Here is a 22,363-nt window from a genome sequence, read left to right as displayed (position 1 = left end):
CTCTGTTTGTCTTTCTCTGTCTCTGTATCTCTGTCTCTGTCTGTTTGTCTTTCTGTCTCTGTCTGTTTGTCTTTCTTTCTGTCTCTCTCTGTCTTTCTTTCTCTCTCTGTTTGTCTTTCTGTCTCTCTCTCTGTCTGTCTCTGTATCTCTGTCTTTCTGTCTCTCTCTCTCTGTATCTCTGTCTCTGTTTGTCTTTCTGTCTCTCTCTCTCTGTTTGTCTTTCTGTCTCTCTCTCTGTCTCTCTCTCTTTGTCTCTCTGTCTCTCTCTGTAACTCTGTCTCTCTCTCTGTTTGTCTTTCTGTCTCTCTCTCTCTCTCTCTGCCTCTCTCTCTGTTTCTCTGTCTCTGTATCTCTCTCTCTCTCTCTCTCTCTCTCTCTCTCTGGAGGGAGGGGGAGAGCTTGGCCGATGCCTGAAAAATCCCACCTCACGTGTCAGCCCTGCAGTCTCCAATGCAGCACTAGCTTAAAGTTCCTTGTCCCGCTGGCAAAATGTTTTGTGCCAGCAGAACTCCACCACGCAAGAACGAGTGTCAGAAACTGTGTGAAGAGATACACAGAGAGAGACAGAAAGACAGACAGAGAGAAAGACAGACAGAGAGAGAGAGACAGAGAGAGAAAGACAGAGAGAGAGAGAGAAAGACAGAGAGAGAGACAGAGACAGAAAGACAAACAGAGAGAGAAACAGAGAGAAAGACAGACAGAAAGACAGACAGATATACAGAGAGAGAGAGAGACAGAAAGACAAACAGAGAGAGAGACAGACAGAGAGAGACAGAGAGAAAGACAAACAGAGAGAGACAGAGAGAGACAGAGAGAAAGACAAACAGAGAGAGAGAGACAGAAAGACAAACAGAAAGACAGACAGACAGACAGAGACAGAAAGACAAACAGAGAGAAAGACAGAGAGAAAGACAAACAGAGAGAGACAGTCAGAAAGACAAACAGACAGAGACACACAGAGAGAAAGACAAACAGACAGACAGAGATACAGAGAGAGAGAGAAAGAAAGACAGATACAGAGAGAGAGAAAGACAAACAGAGAGAGAGACAGACAGAAAGACAGACAGAGAGAAAGACAGAGAGAAAGACAAACAGAGAGAGACAGACAGAAAGACAAACAGACAGAGACACACAGAGAGAAAGACAAACAGACAGACAGAGATACAGAGAGAGAGAGAAAGAAAGACAGATACAGAGAGAGAGAAAGACAAACAGAGAGAGAGACAGAGAGAAAGACAGACAGAGATACAGAGAAAGACAAACAGAGAGAAAGACAAACAGACAGACAGAGAGACAGACAGAGAGAGAGACAAAGAAACGGAGAGAGACAGACAGAGACAGAGAGAGGGAGAGACAGAGAGAAAGAGAGACAGAGACAGACAGAGAGACAGACAGAGAGACTGACGGGTAGAGAGAGAGACAAAGAAAGACCACTACCCATCTCTCCTTCTCTCCCCCTCCCTCCCTGGACTCTACGTACCATTGCAGCGGTACCGCAGATTTGCCCAGATGATGTTCTCCTGAGAGAAGCAGAAGACGCCAAGGCGGCCACCGCGCATCGTTGTGTCAAGGACCACGCCTGTGTCTGCCACCAGCTCAGACCCCTCATAGAAGCGAGCTCTGCAAAAAAGACAGAGAAACACTGACCTTCTCTTTAACACCGTGCCATTGGCACAGTTAGCCCAAATCTTACGGGCCTCCCACTTTTGTAAAGCTTCCAACAAGACGGAGGCCGCACTTCTGCTGCCACGACAATTAAAAAACACAATTAATAACAATGCTACCTCATCTCTTGTTTTATTTGGAAAAGGAAATCTGGGGAAAAGCCGCGGAAAAGGTTTACCTTCTCTTCTTCCATTTGAAATGCATTTTTCCCTGGTGGCTCACGTTAACCAACAAAATGTTAACATATACATTTTTATAATCACATTACGAATTGGGTCTTACCATTCAAAAACAAAGAAACCCCACCTCCCCAAAAACAGAACTAGCAGCGAAGAAGCATCAAATGCCATAACAGGAAAACATGACATCCAAAAAAAGTCCTAACTGTTAGACCAGAACACCAACAGAAGCAGCGACCTAGTGGTTGCAGTGGCAGGCATTCAAGAGGCAACTGGACAGGCACCTTCCAGCCTTCCTTTCACTTGGATTCCTGCCTTGAGCGGAGGGTTGGACTCCACGGCCTTGAACGCCCCTTCCAACTCTACGATTCTGTGATTCTGTGTGCCCACCTAAGACTTTGGATACTCTCCACTAGGGATGAGCAGCTACTTAGATCCCATTTCAGTCTTGCTGGCATTCAGTACTTCAACGCTGTATGAATTTCGTCTGCAGCTCTGTACATGCTTTTTAACATAAAATGGCCTTGTACGCTCCTTCCAACTGTACGATTCTAAGACAGGAAGCGAAGGGAGGGGCTGTTGGACTTTGCCGAGGAGAGAATTCCACATCTGTGGAGTCACCACTGCGCAGTCCCTTCTCCCTAGTACACACCAGGCTATGGAGTGTGTGTGTGTCCCTCCAGCCAAATGAGATAAGTGCTTCTGCTTACCGGATATAGCCCACCTGGGGGCGGTGCTGCAAGAACCAGCGGTAGGAGGTCTTGTCTTCCCAGCCGACGTTGCGGGGGTCTTTCCACAGCAGCTTGACCTGGTCTGCAGTCCCCCGTGTGCCAGAGGGAGTTGCGGAGGAATTCCCCGGGCCCAGTCTTTGACTTCACCGCCTGGGTTTGGAGGGCGGGAGGGCGGAGGAAAAGGTCAACGTTTAGAAAGCAGGAGGGGTAGCAATGGCCTACCTGGAGCCCCCCAGATGCTAGACAGCAAGGCTCGTTGGCGGCCGGGAGACAGACAGACAGAGAGAGAGACAGAGAGAGACTGACAGGTAGAGAGAGAGAGAGACAGAAAGACCGGCAGAGAGAGAGAGAGAGAGACCAGAGAGACTGACAGGTAGAGAGAGGGACAGAGAGAAAAAGAGACACAGACAGACAGAGAAACAGAGAGAGACAGAGACAGACAGACAAGAGAGACAGACAGACACAGACAGACAGAGAGGGGGACAGACAGAGAGAGACAGACAGAAAGACAGACAGACAGAGAGAGACAGACAGAAAGACAGACAGACAGAGACAGACAGAGAAAGAGACTGACGGAGAGAGACAGAGACAGACAGGCAGAGATACAGACAGACGGAGAGAGACAGACAGAGACAGAGAGACAGACTGACAGGGAGAGACAAAGACACAGGCAGAGAGACACACACAGAGAAAGAGAGAAAGACAGACAGACAGACAGAGACAGATGGAGAGAGAGACAGACTGACGGGTAGAGAGAGAGACAAAGGAAGAGAGAGAGACAGAAAAAGAGACACAGAGAGAGGGACAGACAGACAGAGACAGACGAGAGAGACAGACAGACACGTGCACACACACACAGACAGAGATAGAGAGACAGAAAGACAGAGAGATAGAGACGGAGAGACTGACAGAGAGAGACAGACAGAGAGAAACAGAGACAGACAGAGACAGAGACAGACGAGACAGAGAGACAGACACACAGAGACGTACAGACAGACAGAGAGAGAGAGACAAAGAGAGACAGAGAGAGAGAAACAGACAGACAGACAGACGAGACAGAGAGACAGACACACAGAGACGGACAGACAGACAGAGAGCTTGGTGAAAGCTGGCTCATGCTCTTGATCTCTTTCCTGGAGACTAGCCGAACCCTCAGCCTTGCTGTGTCTGAAGACAATAAGCTCTCCTGCAGTCTCTCCCCTGCCCCAGATGGTTTTCCTGCTCTGACCCACGGCAACTGGGCCCTCTTAGCCACCTACCTTGAGCTGAATCCCAGGCTCCGCCACCGCTCTGAAGGGGTTCGCCTGCCAGTAGGTTTGTTCCATCTGTTTCCACATGACCACGTAGAAGCTGGCGCTGTCCTGGTAGCCGAAGATGAACCCCGCGTAGTCGTCGTCTGTGGCCGTGTTCACGTGGAAGGTGCCCTCAAAGTCCACCCCGTTAAATGCCGTGTACCCTGAACCCAAGGGAGAGAGAGAGGACATGAGGTGTCACGGTCGCCGAAATCGGGGGGGACATGACCCAACTGGGTGTGGTGTTGTGATGGGGAGGGGGCGCATCTGTGGCCCTCTAGAGGCCGCTGGCCTCCAGCTCCCAGGAGTCTGGGTGGCCAAAGGCCTGTCCCTAATCTCAGAAGCAGCATTCCCTGCTGCATGCGAGAGATGGGAGGGATGCCTCTCGTATGAAGAAGTGTTCCCTCCTGAGAGAGGCCCAGCCTCTCTTCTTCGCTGCTGCAAAGTATCAATTCTACTGCTACGACTTTTATTATTATTAAAATTTATATCCCACCCTCCCAGAAGGAGCCCAGAGCGGTAAACAAAAACACTGGAAGCGCTCTAAAACACCTTTAAGAACAAAAGACTTTAAAACATACGAAAACAAAATGTCTTTATTCAAACATCTTGAAAAACAAAACAGCTTTGAAAGCATCTTAAAAAGCAATTCCAACAGAGACGCAGACTGGGATAAGGTCTCTGCTTAAAAGGCTTTTTGAAAGAGGAAGGTCTATTAGTCAGCGCCGAAAAGATAACAGAGATGGCGCCTGTCTAATATTTCAGGGGAGGGAATTGCAAAGGGTCGGGGCCACCACACTAAAGGTCCGCTTCCTATGTTGGGCGGAACGGACCTCCTGATAAGATGGCATCTGCAGGAGGCCCTCGCCTGCAGAGCGCAGTGATCGACTGGGAATATAAAGGGTGAGACCATCAGGTATCCTGGTCCCAAGCTGCATAGGGCTTTGTACACCAAAACCAGCACTTGAACTTGGCCCAGTAGCAAATGGGCAGCCAGTGCAATGCTTCCAGCAGCAGGGTCACTTGTTGGCGATACCCTGCCCCAGTGAGCAGTCACCAGCTGCAGCTTCCAGACCAACCTCAAGGGCAGCCCCACAAATAGAGTTACTGCTTGCCAACAGTTGGGATTACTATTTATCCATGTTTGTAATGCTGGTTGGGATTGTGAACGTTTTGTCAAGAATATTAATAATGGTGTAGCATTTATCATAAATATCAATTACCGACAGCCAAGCCGGGGTCACTGTTCATGGTCTGAACAATTTCCATTCCCTGTAAAGAGAAGGGGGGGGAGAGAAAGTGGGTGCTGTTTTTCAGTCTGATACCTCATGATCCCCTTGGCTAAGCGGCTAAGTTCTCCTCCCTCTGTGCATCCAGACTTTGCCCCTCTGTTCTGTTGATCCAGCTGGTTGCAAGGCCTCTGCCAAAGCCAGAGAGACATTTTTCAGCCCAACGGCTGCGTTACTTTCTTGCCCAGCTTTGAGGGCCACTTGCCAAGGGGGTGCGGGGCCAGGGGCAAAAGAATCAAAAGTCAGCCATGCCAGAGCTTGATGTTTTTTTCCCCTCTACACATGCAGGCACGATCTCACAGCTCAGAGACATGTTCTGGCCCTCGAGGAAGGCCAGTAAGGGGCAATTCTAAGGGCTCGGAGGGCCACCCCCCCCCACCCTGGGCCTGAGGCTCTCTAGCCTGTTAAGTGCTGAACACAACAGGAACAGGCCAAGGGTCAAAGCGGATGGAAGAGGGACACCACATACGACTAGTGCAGGAGGCTTAAAAACTTGCCTCCTTTGCCAACCGACCTGGTTGAGGACGATCCAGTTGGGGTCGATCTGCGCATCGCCCTCAGGGTCCAGCACCACCGTCTGGTACTGCCGGAAGTCGGTCAGCTTCACCTGGGCGTTCTCGGGGCAGACGTCGATGCGGTCAATCACCTGGTCCTGGTCAAAGTCGCCCTTGCAGGCATCCCCGATGCCGTCTCCTGTGGCGGGAGGAGGGGAGAGGGTCAGCTGCCTCGTAACGGCCCTCCCCACGCAACCCCCACTGGATGACAAGAGTGGCTCCCAAGGGTCACGACCACCCCGCAGGGATATATGCCTCTGCAAGAGACTCGATACACATTTGAAGCATTGGGTGGTCATCAACTAAGTCCTCAAAGTGAAAAAATGGAAATGGACTGCCTTCAAGTCGATTCCGACTTATGGCGACCCTACGGAGAGGGTTTTCATGGTAAGCGGTATTCAGAGGGGGTTTCCCATTGCCTTCCTCTGAGGCTGAGAGGCAGTGACTGGCCCAAGGTCACCCAGTGAGCTTCACGGCTGTGTGAAGATTCGAACCCTGGTCTTCCAGGTCGTAGTCAAACACCTTAAACCACTACACCACACTGGCTCTCTATTTCTTTTTCTATGAATGAATGAATGAACCGCTGTTAGTCACACCCATTAATTTCATTGGGACTACTCGGAGTTAGGATTAACTCTGGAAGCGTGAGGCTTTCCCTTTAAATAAAAGCCTGCGCTTTTATTCCATTTATTTTATATTTATACTTCACGGCCCCTTTCCTGCCTCCTCCAGGGCTTTTGGTCCACAGCTCCCGTCAGCCGGATGGGACTTGCAGGGTCCAGAACAGCTGGAAGGAAGCAGCTTGGGCAAGGCTGGTAGAGATGCACTTGAACGGTAAGCCGCTGGAATTTGCAGCCTTTAGAGGAGAAGCCTTTCTCTGCCACAAAAGCCAAGGTGCTGTTACGACTGCTCGGCGAACCCTGTTTTGGTTCAAGTGGAGTCAAGGAGGTGCAAGGCCCTGGAGCATGATTCCCACCCCACACCCCCTTTGTGGGACACGTTGTGCGTTCCTGAGGTGAAGGAACAGCAAGGCCATCCTGTGAGCAACAAAAATAACCAAGAGGAATTGGAAGAAATGTTACCTTCTCCTTGGCAGATCTCCCTCAAGCCTAGCAGAACGATCCCATTGTTCAAAGAAACCACTGAGTTTTCTCACTATCAGCTGGGGGGGGTAATGGCAATCTGAGCTCCAACCAGAGCTTGGGAAAGTTCCTTTTTTTAAACTACAACTCCCATCAGCCCCATCCAGCTGAGTTGTAGTTCAAAAAAGGAACTTTTCCAAGCTCTGGCTCCAACATGTGTAACCACGCTCTCAAAGAACTCAACGCCGGACTGCAGGGGTAGAACAGGCAGGGATTCTGTGTCCGGCACAAGCCTTGAGACAAACAGATTCCTTCCTGATTTGGGGTCAGAGCTCGTTCACATCACTTCAGCTGCACTCCGCTGCCCACTCCTGGACCTAGGACAGGTAACCTCTCCTACCTGTCACTCCTTATAGTCATAGGGTCCTTTGATCTCTTTAGTTTAAAAACATGAATGGGTCAGGATATTAATGACTGATGCTGCCACGCACCCAGTAATTTTGTCACGTTGTTCTTCTCGTTCCTCTCACGAAAAGAAAGCTTTGCTTTAGTCCGGTTTGGACCTGCATTTCTTGGTTTATACACGCACCATTTGGGCCCATATCAGGGCAAAGCGCTTGTTGTACCCCTAGCAAAGATCCCCCTCCTCTCAAGGAGGTCTGTTTCATGGGACACGTGGGTGGCAGGTTCACACACTCAGGTTCCCAAGGACACATATCGTAACTGGCCAGCTCTGCAAGAACCTTTCCGGCTTTTCTCTTGGCTGATGGGGAGCTGATGGACGCCAGTGGGCGACTTGGCTGCTTTTTTTATTGGTCCAAACTCGGACTCCGCTTTGGGGAAGGCCAGAGAGGGGAAATCAAATCTGCAGATGATACAAAATTGGGGGGCATAGCTAATACTGAAGAAGGCAGAAACAAAATTCAAAGGGGCCTTGATAGGCTGGAGTATTGGGCTGAAGACAACAGAATGAAATTTAACAGGGATAAGTGCAAAGTTCTACTCTAAGGAAAAAGAAACCAAATGCACAGTTATAAGACGGGGGATACTTGGCTCAGCCATGCTACATGCAAGAAGAATCTTGGGATTGTTGTTGATCACAAGCTGAATTTGAGCCAACAGGGTGATGTGGCTGCAAAAAAGGCAAATGCTGTTTTTGGCTGCATTAACAGAAGCATAGTTTCCTTACTGTCTGCATCTTCCTGCCCAGGATTAGGGACCAGGCGGCAGTTGTCAGGGCCGGGGGGCCTCTGATCCGGGATGCCATCATTATCGTCGTCCTCATCGCATTCGTCGCCAAGTCCATCCCCGTCAGAGTCCACCTGGGAGCTGTTGGGCACAGTTGGGCAGTTGTCCCTGGAGTCCTGGTGCCCATCGCCATCTCTGTCCGAGGGAGAGAAGGAAGGGGGGGATTTGATACAAGTTGGGGACATGGAATGTCAGAGAGCAAGCACGAAAAGGGAGGCCCTGGACCCTTCAGCCCAGGAATGTTTATTCCCAAAGAGTGTGTGAGGGAACTGTGCCAGGAGGATCCCATCTGACCCAAACCCTGCAGAGACCTCTTTCGAGGAGTCTTGGGGGCCCTGTGGAGACATCCCACTCCAATGGGAGATCTGGAAGAATCCGCAGTAGTCCAGAGGCCGCCTGGATATCCCTGTCTCAGACTTCCTCTCCTGCCACTCACCCCCCACCCCCTAAAGGCCACATCCCGAGCTCTGCCTCGATTCCCCCCAATCTCCCCCTGGGCTTCAGGAGTAAACAGGGCAGCAGCAGACCCGATGGGAATGCCCAGGGTGGCCGGAGGAAGGTCCCTCGTTTAGCTGCGAGACTGTTCTAGCACCAGGGATTGACCCAGAAGGGAGGAGCAAAGCCGACGGCAAGCAATGGCCGAGTAGAGGACAAGAGGGAAGAGGTGCTGGCAGGGACTACACACAAAGCTGTGCGCGCAAGTCCTGTTCACTCTGCACCCCGGGCGCTCCTGTTGCTGGTTTGGGAAGTGGTGCACCCACAATGTTAGAAACAAAAGGGAACAAGCACCAAACTGAGGACAGGAAGGAGAGACAGGCTTTGGTGCTGGGTAAAATTTATCGTCAGCTCGACGCGTTTCGGAAATTATCCTCCTTCAGGAGCTAAAAACGTTAAAACAAATCAATGTCGCAGAGACAACGCAATGTTCTTAAACAGTAACAGAATATTTTTAAAGACCACACTCCACTTTGCACACATTTTAAAATGTTGTCATGATGTCGTATCCCTAAACATGAACATTGAACTGACATATTATAAAAGCATGGCTCAAATTAGACAGAATCTTGTGCTGGCCATGACAAAACAACTTCAACGTGAAACTCTCTCACCCTCCCCAGAAAAACACGAAGACATCGCCCTATACTGACCTGTGGAGATCCCTTTCCTTTACACCGTCCAGGCAATGCACATTCTTTGTCCAGCCCCACACTAAACACATACCAGACTCAAATGCTGCTGATAACCATGGTGAATATATGAATCTGGTCAGCTGCACTTGCAGATTTCACTGATCCAGCTGGTACTTACAGTGACTAACTAACATGTACTGTAGTTACAGAAAGTAAGCCAAGTTTCATTTAGAACCCTTGTTGTTGATTTTATTTACACTCAGAAAAATCCAAATCCTCATTTAACCCTAGAGATCCCAGACTTTTCAAAGGGATAATCCAGAATAACTCTCTCCTGCTGAGTAGTCTGTCATGTTAAAGTTGTTTTGTCATGGCCACCACAAGATTCTGTCTAATTTGAGCCACGCGGTATAGTTTTATGTTCAATGTTCATGTCTAGGGATACAACATCATGACAACATTTTAAAATGTGCGCAAAGTGAGTTATAAGGAGTGTGGTCTTTAAAAATATTCTGTTAATGTTTAAGATCATGGTGTTGTCTCCGCGACTTGGATTTGAGTTTGTTTTAATGTTTTTAGCTCCTGAAGGAGGATAATTTCCAAAATGCGTCGAGCTTACAGTAAATTTTACCCAGCACCAGAGCCTGTCTCTCCTTCCTGTCTTCACCCACAATGTTAGCCACGATCCAGATCCAGCCTATCGTTTCATATGACATAATGAGTTTTGATGCATCCCCCCCCTCAAAAAAACCACAGCTTTGATCAGAACTGAAAAAAAGAAAAACCTAGCTGCATTTTAAGTCAGGAATGTGTACACAGTTTATGTCTCTCTCTCTCTCCTCTGGAGTTTTGTTGCATTAACAGCCCCTTTTCAAGCCTACTGATCCCCGGCTCTGGATCTCTTTGGGTCAGCTCCAGCTCTGACTCTGGATCCCCTCTCCCCACCAGGAAGTGCTCCTGCTCAACCGCCAGCAGGCCAAATTTCTTTAAAGGTGAGTCCAAGTCACACACCGCGTTGGAGGCTGCCCGCTGCATCTCTGCCTGAGCTAGTGTTCTCCTTTGCCGCCCCCCCCAATCATCCCTCCAATCAGCCACATGATCTGATTGGGTGTGATTGGATCTAAGGATCTAGGAGAATTGATTGCCCTTGAAGGAGTCTGCCTGTTGCATCTCCTGTATGAGCCACTGTTCTGGCCTCTCTGCTTTCCAGTCAGGAGCTATGATTCTTGTAGAAACACAAGGGGTTGGGTAAATGCTTCACTCACTCACTCTCTTACATTTTGGGTGTAAGGATAGAGCTTAGGACTGTGGCAGATCAGCAAAACAACTCATAGAGGTTCCACCATATTGCCCACGCAGGTAGAATGAAACAAGCTATTTCTGTCACTCACTGGTCTTGGTTGGTGTCACCGATCAGGTCACCGATGAGGTCGTGGTCAGTGTCTTTCTAAAGAAACAGAAAGCACCAGTTTCACTGTTTTTAAAAAAGTTCGCAGGAGCACCAACAAGACTTATTGACATTCTTGACTCTCATCTAACACCCCCTGTTTGAAAGATCTAAGCCAGGGGCTACCAAACTGTGGTCCGTGAGCTTCATTCAGGTGGTTTGTGTCGTGCATGTAAAACTACAGCGAGAAACCTTACCGCCTCTAGCACAGCAGTTGCAGAATTTCCTGAGATTTCAGGGCAACATTGCAGGGGCAGTTATTATTATTACTGTTGTTGTTGTTTATTCCTACCCCGCCTTTTGGCCAAAAGGCCCCCAAGGCGGCTTACAAAAAATAAACACAAACATAAAAGTACATCAATAAAAGAGCCCTTGCAATGGGCAACGTGGCAGGAGATGGTAAGTTCCAACAGCCACATGTTTCAGGAGAAGGTCAGTTACGACAGGCAATATTGCAAGGAAGGATAGAGATCATTCAGAGGACATCATGGCAGTGGAAGATCAGTTGTCTAGAGAAGCTGATCTACCAGTGCTGATCTTCTCATAGATAAGTGTGGGAGGAATCTTCAGGTTGTGAGGAACACAGTTTGGAACAGTGGATCTCCTGATTTGGCAAGATAAAACCTGCCCCCCTCCCATGACCCATTTACACCCACGCCACCAGCTCAGCTTCCCACCTGAGCGTGCACTTACCTGGTCTGGGTTCCTGACCAAGGGGCAGCTGTCGCACACGTCTCCGACGCCGTCGCCGTCGCTGTCCTTCTGGTCCGGGTTGGGAATCCTGATGCAGTTGTCCCTGTTGTTTGTAACCTCTGTGGAGAGGCGAGTGACAAAACAACTGGGGTGAATCAAAAAAGAGTGGCACGTCACCTTGGCTGAAAAGTTAGAGAGGACTTGAAAAGTTCAAAAGCTCCCTCCTGAGCAGAAGCCAGGAGGGAGGATCTCTCATCCTAAAAAGAGGCCTGCGTACGAGAAAATGGCTCTTCAAAAACAGTAAGCACGATCCACAGTTCTTGTATTAAAAATAATTATTTTTTTCCCCTGCTGTCCAATTAATTTGATGTCCCTTTTCGATTGAGTAAAGTAAAGTAATGCTCAAGATTCTACAACAAAGGCTATTACCATATATGGAGTGAGAAATGCCAGACGTCCAAGCTGGATTTAGGAAGAGGCACCAGAGATCATATCGCAAACATACGTTGGATAATAGAACGGAGCAAGGAATTTCAGAAGAAATCACCGTGTGCTTTATAGATTACAGCAAAGCCTTTGACTGTGTAGATCATGAAAAACTATGGAATGCTTGAAAAGAAATGGGGGTGCCACAGCATTTCCTCCAAGCCCTGTCTGTGGTAACTTCTCTTAAACTTGGGGCAGGGCCTTTTTAAAAATGGTAGCTGGCCCCCTCCTGAGTCCAGCCTCTCGGGATATTACACCGATCGCCTCCTCCATAATATCAACCACCTTGGGCCCTGGGAATGACAGGGGAGCCTCTCATGGTGGTGCTGCCCACCACTGGGAGCTGCCCTGTTGGCACTGATCCACTACAGGGGCTTCTCAGTGGTGGCTCTCCATTTCTGGAATGCCCTCCCTGGTGAGACACGCCAGTCTCCCTCATTAGTCACTTTCAGGAAGAATTTAAAACCATTACCCAGACATTTGATGGCTGAAAGCTACTGTTCTTGACAACCTGGAAGTTATTAGCCAGGAGGACATGTGGTTGTTCTTTAGAAGTTTCCATTTAATTTTTACTGGCATTGTTTTAACATTTTGGTATTTGCCGCCCTGGGCTCTTTTGGGAAGAAGGGCTCGAGAGCAGTCCCAGTGAAAGGAATCCTGCTCTTTGGCAAAAAAAAAGGTGAAAAACTCCAGGGAACGGCCAGCACTCACTGTCTCCATCCACGTCGTCGTCTCACAGGTCCCCCTGCTCGTCCTTGTCGCTGTCACGCTGGTCGTTGTTCTTCACGTTGCGGCAGTTGTCACAGGCGTCGCCGAAGTTGTCCTGGTCCACGTTGCGCTGGTCTGCGTTGCGCACGAACACGCAGTTGTCCTGGAGAAGGAGGAGAGAGGAGGAGCTGTCAAGAAAGGGGGTCGCAGCGACAGGAGGCCCAGAGCTTTACGCCGCCAGATCAGGGCTCAGGCTCATCTCCCGCGCAAACTTCTGTATCCTCTGCAGGGTCCATTCACTCAAAGCTCCCAGGGCGGGTTACAATAATTTTAAAACACATAATTAAAAACAGTTAAATACAACCTAAATGACCTCACAGAAAATAGGGTGGGTCCTAAAAATATACCTCCCGGGTGTCAAAGGCCAGGGTAAAGAGGTGCATCTTCAGCATGCACTGAAAGTTGTACAGTGAAGTTGCCAGGGGCACCTGGGTGGGGAGGGAGATCCACAGCGTAGGGGCCACCACAGAGAAAGCCCAGGCCACCCCCTCAATCATCCGAGGGTGGCAGAATGACCCAAAGGGTCCCCTCTGCCAATCTCAACACCCAAGAGGGTTTGTAGGGAAGGAGGCGGTCTCTCAGATATTTGGGACCTACATTGCTTAGGGCTTTAAACACTAATGCACACAACTGGGAATGTCCCTGAGGCAAACAGAGCGGAAAATCTGGACGTACGGCTGGCAAAGGGTCCCAAGTCATAGATGACTTTTCTATTTCAGGCCTGGGGACTTTTTCAGTCCCCTTTGCCTTCTAGAGGCCACATGCAAGTGGTGTCCAGGGCCAGAGGGAAGAGTGGGTGGAGCAAAAGGGGTACAGATGACATTTCACGGTAGCTTATTTTCTACACACCCTCCGCCAAGTATCCTCCATCCAGACACAACCCAGCCAGGCACAAGCGGCCAAAGAGTTTGTGAAGAAGGGCCAGGGAGCGTGCAGCCCGGGGAGAGGCAAAAGCGCCAGGCAGAGCGGTCCGGATCTGCAAAAGCGGCTCTGCCTGCGTTCTTGCCCCCGGTGTTTGGCAATTCTGCGGCAGACTGTCTCTGAAAGGGAAGGCTCCATTTGGAGGGATGCATTTGCCACCCACAGCCCTGCCCTGCGGACGTCTGCTCGGCCTGAACATGATCTCCGTTTGAGTTGCTGTCCGCATCCAAAGAAGCTTCAAGCTGCGCGTCAACCGTTAAGCATCCGGACACCACACTCAGCCACGCACGCGGTTCTCCTGTCCAGGACACGGGGGGGCATTCCCTGCCTTGGCAAGGTTTTTATCCCCTCAAAGCGCTTTAAAAATTGTCCCCACAGGAGGGCGCACTTTCGCTTCCTTGCCATATAATAATAATAATAAAATTTTATTTATGAGTCGCCTATCTGGCCGAATCAACGGCCACTCTAGGCGACGTACTATCATGGTAAAATACAATAAAAACCAATAAAACCACAACAATAATTAATATACCGGTATTAAGAGCAACCCACCCCAGAGATCCCTGAACAGCCAGGTCTTTAAGGCCCGGCGGAAACCTATCAAGGAAGGGGCATGGCGAAGGTCAAAAGGAAGGGAATTCCAGAGGGTGGGGGCCACAATCGCAAATGCCCTCTCTCTGGTCCGCACCAGCCTCGCTATCTTAACTGGTGCGACCGATAGAAGATCTCGTGTGGCTGATCTCGTCAGGCGGCATAATTGGTGATGCTGGAGGCGCTCCTTCAGATAAACTAGGCCGAAACCGTATGTTTTTCATTCCCCACAAAGTGTATTAACATTTGCCACAACATTCGTCCACGGTTCTCAATTAGTCTCCCCATCATTCCTCCCGGCAAAGAGCAACAGCCCCTCCCGCCCACGACTGTGTGCGCGTGGGAGGTAGACTGCGCTTGCACGCGGGCGCTCCTCCGCCCTCCCTCACCCACCTGCAGCAGCTCCTCGGCGTTGGCCACGGCGATCTGTACTCTGACTTGCTCCAAGAGCGCTCCGGGGTCCAGCCGCGACCCCGACCCGAAATCCCCGCTGCCCGCCGCCGCCCGCAGGAGCGCATGCGCCGTGCGCCACGACGGAGGGACAGAGAGCGAGAGGCACGACGTGGAGGCTGGGGCGTCCCCGCGCGACACTTCGGGACGCTTGCGCCACTCTGACTACCCGGACTACCTTGCTGGCTTCTTGTGAGCCACCCTCATTCCCCTCCTGAGAGCCGTCACCTGGCAGACGACGCAGGACTGCAATGGGGGGCACCCTTCCTCCCCTCCGCAACAATTCAGTCCCGCTCCCCCTCGCCCCCAATCCTGCCTCGCAGGTTTCTAAGCAGCGGGAATCTGCTCCTTAGAGGAACACGCAAGTGTCGTCTTGTTGACAAAAGCACCGACCCCCTTTTCCCCTCCTTGGACGGTGTTCAGCATAGAGTTGCGAAAAGAGCGACTCCCAGCCCGTTGGTCGATCTAGCCGAGCCCTTGTCGGCACCGCCAGGCCATAGAAGCGCGTGCGCCGTGACGGAATAGGGCGGGAGGAAAGTCACCCCGGCGGAAGACTGCAACTCCCATCAAGCCCCGCTTTTTCGTCACCGAAAGCGACGCTGCTAAAGGACTGGGAATACCCATAGAGATGAGAAGACTGTTGCTGGTCATGCTCGCCGCTTCCGGTGCGTTTCGGATGTTATGCAACTACAATGCCAAACACTGAAAGGGCCCCCTCCGGTGGGGATTTTAAGCAGGTACAATGAGAGGAATCTAGTGGCGATTTTATGCACCTACAATGCAACATGGTCCTCTGGGCGCAGTCGGCTCAGAGTGGCGCAAACGCACCGCAAGCGACGAGCATGACCAGAAACAGTCTTCTGCAGTGGGGATTTTAAGCGCCTGCAATGGCAGCAGGGCAAGGCTGCCCTCCGGTCGGGATTTTAAGAAACAATGCCAAACAGGGAAAGGGCCCGCTCCGGTGTGGATTTTAAGCGCCTGCAATGACAGCGAGCAAGGCTGCCCTCCTGTGGGGATTTTAAGCAACTACATTGCCAAACAGGGAAAGGGCCCGCTCCGGTGTGGATTTTAAGCGCCTGCAATGACAGCAAGGCTGCCCTCCTGTGGGGATTTTAAGCAACTACATTGCCAAAGAGGGAAAGGGCCCGCTCCTGTGTGGATTTTAAGCGCCTGCAATGACAGCGAGCAAGGCTGCCCTCCTGTGGGGATTTTAAGCAACTACATTGCCAAACAGGGAAAGGGCCCGCTCCGGTGTGGATTTTAAGCGCCTGCAATGACAGCGAGCAAGGCTGCCCTCCTGTGGGGATTTTAAGCAACTACATTGCCAAACAGGGAAAGGGCCCGCTCCGGTGTGGATTTTAAGCGCCTGCAATGACAGCAAGGCTGCCCTCCTGTGGGGATTTTAAGCAACTACATTGCCAAAGAGGGAAAGGGCCCGCTCCTGTGTGGATTTTAAGCGCCTGCAATGACAGCGAGCAAGGCTGCCCTCCTGTGGGGATTTTAAGCAACTACATTGCCAAACAGGGAAAGGGCCCGCTCCGGTGTGGATTTTAAGCGCCTGCAATGACAGCGAGCAAGGCTGCCCTCCTGTGGGGATTTTAAGCAACTACATTGCCAAACAGGGAAAGGGCCCGCTCCGGTGTGGATTTTAAGCGCCTGCAATGACAGCGAGCAAGGCTGCCCTCCTGTGGGGATTTTAAGCAACTACATTGCCAAACAGGGAAAGGGCCCGCTCCGGTGTGGATTTTAAGCGCCTGCAATGACAGCGAGCAAGGCTGCCCTCCTGTGGGGATTTTAAGCAACTACATTGCCAAAGAGGGAAAGGGCCCGCTCCTGTGTGGATTTTAAGCGCCTGCAATGACAGCGAGCAAGGCTGCCCTCCTGTGGGGATTTTAAGCAACTACATTGCCAAACAGGGAAAGGGCCCGCTCCGGTGTGGATTTTAAGCGCCTACAATGACAGCGAGCAAGGCTGCCCTCCTGTGGGGATTTTAAGCAACTACAATGCCAAACAGGGAAAGGGCCCGCTCCGGTGTGGATTTTAAGCGCCTACAATGACAGCGAGCAAGGCTGCCCTCCTGTGGGGATTTTAAGCAACTACATTGCCAAAGAGGGAAAGGGCCCGCTCCGGTGTGGATTTTAAGCGCCTGCAATGACAGCGAGCAAGGCTGCCCTCCTGTGGGGATTTTAAGCAACTACAATGCCAAACAGGGAAAGGGCCCGCTCCGGTGTGGATTTCAAGCGCCTACAATGGCAGCAGGGCAAGGCTGCCCTCCGGTGGGGATTTTATGCAACTACAATGTGCAAATGAGTGTATACATGCAAAGGGTGCCATTGCTCAGTGGCATTTGCTTTGTGTGCAGTAGGTTGCTGGTTCCATCCCAGGCAACATCTCCAGGTCGGAGTGGGGAGAGACCCCTGCCTCATTAATGACCTAGAATTAGGAGTGAGCAGTGAGGTGGCCAAGTTTGCTGACGACACTAAATTGTTCAGGGTTGTTAAAACAAAAAGGGATTGCGAAGAGCTCCAAAAAGACCTCTCCAAACTGAGTGAATGGGTGGAAAAATGGCAAATGCAATTCAATATAAACAAGTGTAAAATTATGCATATTGGAGCAAAAAATCTTAATTTCACATATACGCTCATGGGGTATGAACTGGCGGTGACCGACCAGGAGAGAGACCTCGGGGTTGTAGTGGACAGCACGATGAAAATGTCGACCCAGTGTGCGGCAGCTGTGAAAAAGGCAAATTCCATGCTAGCAATAATTAGGAAAGGTATTGAAAATAAAACAGCCGATATCATAATGCCGTTGTATAAATCTATGGTGCGGCCGCATTTGGAATACTGTGTACAGTTCTGGTCGCCTCATCTCAAAAAGGATATTCTAGAGTTGGAAAAGGTTCAGAAGAGGGCAACCAGAATGATCAAGGGGATGGAGCAACTCCCTTACGTGGAAAGGTTGCAGCATTTGGGGCTTTTTAGTTTAGAGAAAAGGCGGGTCAGAGGAGACATGATAGAAGTGTATAAAATTATGCATGGCATTGAGAAAGTGGATCGAGAAAAGTTCTTCTCCCTCTCTCATAATACTAGAACTCGTGGACATTCAAAGAAGCTGAATGTTGGAAGATTCAGGACAGACAAAAGGAAGTACTTCTTTACTCAGCGCATAGTTAAACTATGGAATTTGCTCCCACAAGATGCAGTAATGGCCACCAGCTTGGACAGCTTTAAAAGATTAGACAAATTCATGGAGGACAGGGCTATCAATGGCTACTAGCCATGATGGCTGTGCTCTGCCACCCTAGTCAGAGGCAGCATGCTTCTGAAAACCAGTTGCCGGAAGCCTCACGAGGGGAGAGTGTTCTTGCACTCGGGTCCTGCTTGCGGGCTTCCCCCAGGCACCTGGTTGGCCGCTGTGAGAACAGGATGCTGGACTAGATGGGCCACTGGCCTGATCCAGCAGGCTCTTCTTATGTTCTTAAACCTTGGGGAGCGCTGCTGCGTCAGTGCAGGCAACACTGAGCTAGATGGACGAAGGGGTCTGGCTCAGGAGAAAGGAGTTTCCTAAGTTCCACAGTCCACTCGGATCCTGAAACCCCTTTTCCACCAGCAACTCGCTTCTCTTTAGCATACCTTTGACTTCAATGTGGGCCAAGGGTCCGACCACCTCCCTAGGCGATCTCCTGCTTTTAATGTATTTAAAGAATTTATTGTTGGTCTTTCATGTTTTTAGCAATGTGCTCAAGTTCTTATGTTAGCATCCTTCACTGTCTGCTTCCAGTTCTTTTGCCAGCGTTTGCATTCCTTTTTATTCTTCTAACTTGGACAAGACTTCCATTTTTTAAAAGAAGCCTTCTTGTCTCCAAGAGCATCTTTGATTCTGCTACTTAACCCTGCTGGCATCCCCTTGCCCTGGTGGCACCCTTCCTGATCTGCAGCGAACACGCCAGTTGAGCTTCTGATATTGTTACGTTCAAACAGCTGCCAGGCGCTTTGCACTTTCTGGATTTTGGCCTTTCGATATCCCTTTTTATCAATCCCCTCGTTTTCCTTTTGGAATGTTCCCGTGTTGGATTTTCTTGGCAAGTGGCCATTTACACACGTTTAATTTAATAGCAGTATGGTCACTGCTCCCAATCGGTTTGACAACACATCTCACACCACGTCCTGGGCGCCACTTAAGTTCAGGGCTGCCATCCCACTGGTCAGCTCTATGACCAGCTGTTCTAGGGCACAGTCATTTGGGGAATCTAGAAATGTTACCTTTGTCATGGCTGGAACACACCTGTAGCCAGTCAGTGTCTGGCTTCCATGCAGAAAATGTGGCCCTGTGCATAAACAATGTCCCCCACAGCCTGTGTTCAGTCACGTGGGGAAAGAAATTCATGGACGTACCCATCTCCCTCAGTCCCAGCACCTATCTTCCACCCTTAACGTCTCCACCCCATCAAGAGAAGTTTTTAAAAAAGTTTTCCTTTCTTCCTCTACAAGCTCTACGCTTTCCATCCACACACGAGAACAGGCTGTGATTACTGGGCAGTGTCCTATTTGGGTAACAACAAAGAACTCCCAAACAGGCAGGCGTGTCCTCTTCGGAGACTGAAAAGAGAGATAAGGCTTCACTGCCAAAATCTCGTGTCAGAGGAAAGCTTTGAAGGTTACGCAGTTGGGTCATTTGATCAGCTCCGTGAATGTTTTAAAAGCAAACACCGCATTTTTATTTTTATTTTTGGCAGTCAAGATAAGCAGCCCAGGAAACTCTGCTCAGTATTTCTCAGCTTCCATCTGCAACTATTTTTTTTAAGGGTGCATGGAAAGAAAACCCCCAAGGCCCAGAGGTGGAATCCTCAGGCCGGTCCCCTTGCAGACTCTGCCTCTACAGAACAGCACCATGAAGGCAGTGAATTATTATCCACTCCATCAACATGGAGGCTTCCACCTGCTTGTCTCGTGTGCTGGTGAGATGGCAAACACCCCCAGTTTGCACCTCTCCCCTCTTGGCTTCCTCTCACGCCACACTTGGGACCCACAGCTACTCTCTGTGGGTTTCCCCCCTCTGCTACAGTAAGTGTAATCCTAGGCTGGCTTCCCACACATCACTTCACATTAAACATCAAGGTTCTAGTCCTCAAAGCTCCCATTCTCCTCAGCTGCTTCAATTCATTTTGTTTTTTTCATAGGTTTCCTCCTTCGCCCTAGCTCCGACCCACGACTTGTTCCCCTCTATACCAAGAATGGCCGCCTTTTCCCGTGACCGAGTACTTCTCTAGTCATCTCCGCCATTTCCTCTCTTCCTCCTCTGCCATCCGCTCTTAGTTAACCTCTTGGCCTAGTCTTGCCCTTTTCAAGCTAGATTGCTTTTTTTAAACAAGGAGAAAAGCCCAACATCCCGTGCAGCAGCTGGTCCTGTGTGTGACCTCCAGCGTGTGTATGTGCAACCCCCCTCCCCTTGAAAATGCACCAGCCATTCCATAAATGGGAACCCTCAACAATACTGGCCATCGGTAGAATTGTACAAAGTGAGTTTATTCCAAAAGCACTGGGGGGGGGGGGAGAAAGAGATTTCCGGGACCCCAGACTGAGTACTAAATATATACTGTATTCTAAACTTCTTATTTGTTTTGCTCTCAAACTGGCTAAAAAACTTTCTTCCCTGCCTGTTTTGTATACACAACAACCCTGTCAGGTAGTTTAGCCTGAGGGAGAAAGAGAGGGGCTGGCTAGCCCCAAACTATCCAGCTGGCTTTAGTCATGCTGAAGCATAGATGAGGGGGACCTGGGTTCATATCCCCACCCAGCCATGAAGCTCTTCGGGTGACTGGGGGCCAGTCACTAACTCTCAGGCTAACCTACCTCACAGGGTTGTTGTGAGGATAAAATGGGGAGGGAAAAGAACCATGTATACAATCTTGAGCTCCTTGGAGGAAAACTGGGATATAAATGCAAGAAATAAAATAAATACAACGATATACAGGACGTAAGTTGTACCGGGACATTACAGAGGTGGATTGAGCTGTCGTTCAGACACTTAGCATTGGTTGGAAACTCCTTGAAGGAGGACCTTGATAAGCTACGTCCTGCACCAGATGTAGGGAACCTTTGGCCCTCCAGATGTGGCTGAACTACAACTCCCATCAGCCCCACCAAGCATCAGCAATAGCCAGGGACGATGGGAGCTCGCATGAGAGGGCAGGAAGATCTGCTAACATTGGGTTGCACTTCCAACCATCTAGGTCAGCAGTGCCTGCACTAACCGGTAGCAGCTGTCCAGGGTTTTAGGCAGGGAGACTCTGCAGTCCACCTGGAGGGTCCAGAGATCAAACAAGAGACCTTCTGCATGCATGCAGATGCTCTGCACCTGAGCTATAGCATTAGCGCTCTAACCGTTCAACCCCTTCTAATCGTAAAAGCACAGGGGAGAGCATTTTAGTGTTGGCTTCTCCTCCACCTCGCCCCAGAGCCCAAACACACAACATACAGTCTCGTACCAGGGATATCTCAAGGAGGTGGCCTGGACTGACGTGCGGCATGGTCGGGCTGTTGTTCCGGCTGCCGTCCTAAAGCAAAGAGGAAGAGGATGGGCTGCATTGACCGCACGCGACTGGGAATGCCCTCGAGGCAAACAGAGGGAAAAATCTGGACATACGGCTGGCAAAGGGTCCCACGTCATAGAGTACTTTTCTATTTCAGGCCTGGAGACTTTTTCGGTCCCTATTGCCTTTTGGAGGCCACATGCAAGTGGTGTCCAGGGCCAGAGGCAAGAGTGGGTGGAGCAAAGGGGGTACAGATGACCTTTCGCGGTAGCTGATTTTCCACACACCCTCCCCCAAGTATCCTCCGGCCAGGCACCAGTGGCCAAGGAGGTTGTGAAGAAGGGCCAGGGAGGGTGCAGCCCGGGGAGCGGCAAAAAGGCCAGGGAGAGCGGCCCGGATCTGTAAAAGCGGCTCTGCCTGCGTTCTTGCCCCCGGTGTTTGGCAATTCTGCGGCAGACCGTCTCTGAAAGGGAAGGCTCCATTTGGAGGGATGCATTTGCCACCCACAGCCCTGCCCTGCCCTGCCGACGTCTGCTCGGCTTGGACATGATCTCGGTTTGAGTGGCTGTCCGCATCCAAAGAAGCTTCAAGCTGCGCGTCAACCGTTAAGCATCCGGACACCACACTCAGCCACACACGCGGTCTTTCCTGTCCAAGGCTGCGACACGGGGGCCATTCCCTGTCTTGGCAAGGTTTTTATCCCCCGCAAAGCGCTTCTCAATTGCCGCCACAGGAGGGCGATCTTTCCTCTCTTCCCATGTCTTTTAGCCCCCACGAAGCGCTTTAAAAATTGTCCCCACACGGGGGCGATCTTTCGCTATCTTGGCATGTTTTTTTATCCCCCACAAAGTGTATTAAAAGTTGCCACAACGTGTGTCCGCGGTTCTCAATTATTCTCCGCATCATTCCTCCCGGCAAGGAGCAACAGCCCCTCCCGCCTATGCGTCGGTCAACATGGGGGGAAGGAGGTAGACTGCGCTTGCACGTGGGAGCTCCTACGCCCTCTCTCACCCACCTGCAGCAGCTCCTGGGCGGTGGCCACGGCGACCTGTACTTTGACTTGCTCCATGAGCGCTGCGGGGTCCAGCCGCAACCCCAACCCGAAATCCCCGCTGCCCGCCGCCATCCCCGCCGCCTCCCGCAGGAGCGCATGCGCCGTGCGCCACGAGGGAGGAGGGACAGAGAGCGAGAGGCAAGACGGGGAGGCTGGGGCGTCCCCGCGCGAAACTTCCGGGGCGCTTGCGCCACTCCAAGGCGGACGACCTTGCTGGGTTCTTGTCAGCCACCCACATTTCGCTCCTG

General features: G+C 50.7%; 1 long non-coding RNA gene and 1 pseudogene across 9 annotated transcripts in view; one reads left to right on the top strand and one right to left on the bottom strand.

Annotated features, from left to right (window-relative positions):
• The window catches only part of LOC133372731 (uncharacterized), a 14,210-nt gene extending 12,421 nt beyond the window's left edge, over positions 1-1,789 (top strand). For 7 of the 9 annotated variants that reach the window (XR_009759537.1, XR_009759536.1, XR_009759539.1 and 4 more), the window contains one exon: positions 1,489-1,789. This is a non-coding gene — a long non-coding RNA (uncharacterized LOC133372731). The remainder of the gene's footprint in view (positions 1-1,488) is intronic. The other 2 variants (XR_009759540.1, XR_009759542.1) reach the window with 1 other exon arrangement.
• Positions 1-22,363, bottom strand: part of LOC133372730 (cartilage oligomeric matrix protein-like) — a 25,610-nt pseudogene extending 3,247 nt beyond the window's left edge.

Source organism: Rhineura floridana, chromosome 18 (genome assembly GCF_030035675.1).
Source record: "Rhineura floridana isolate rRhiFlo1 chromosome 18, rRhiFlo1.hap2, whole genome shotgun sequence".
In the NCBI taxonomy this organism is placed as follows: Eukaryota; Metazoa; Chordata; class Lepidosauria; order Squamata; family Rhineuridae; genus Rhineura; species Rhineura floridana.
Note: the sequence above shows the minus strand (reverse complement) of the source record. Positions and strands in the feature narration are given on the sequence as shown.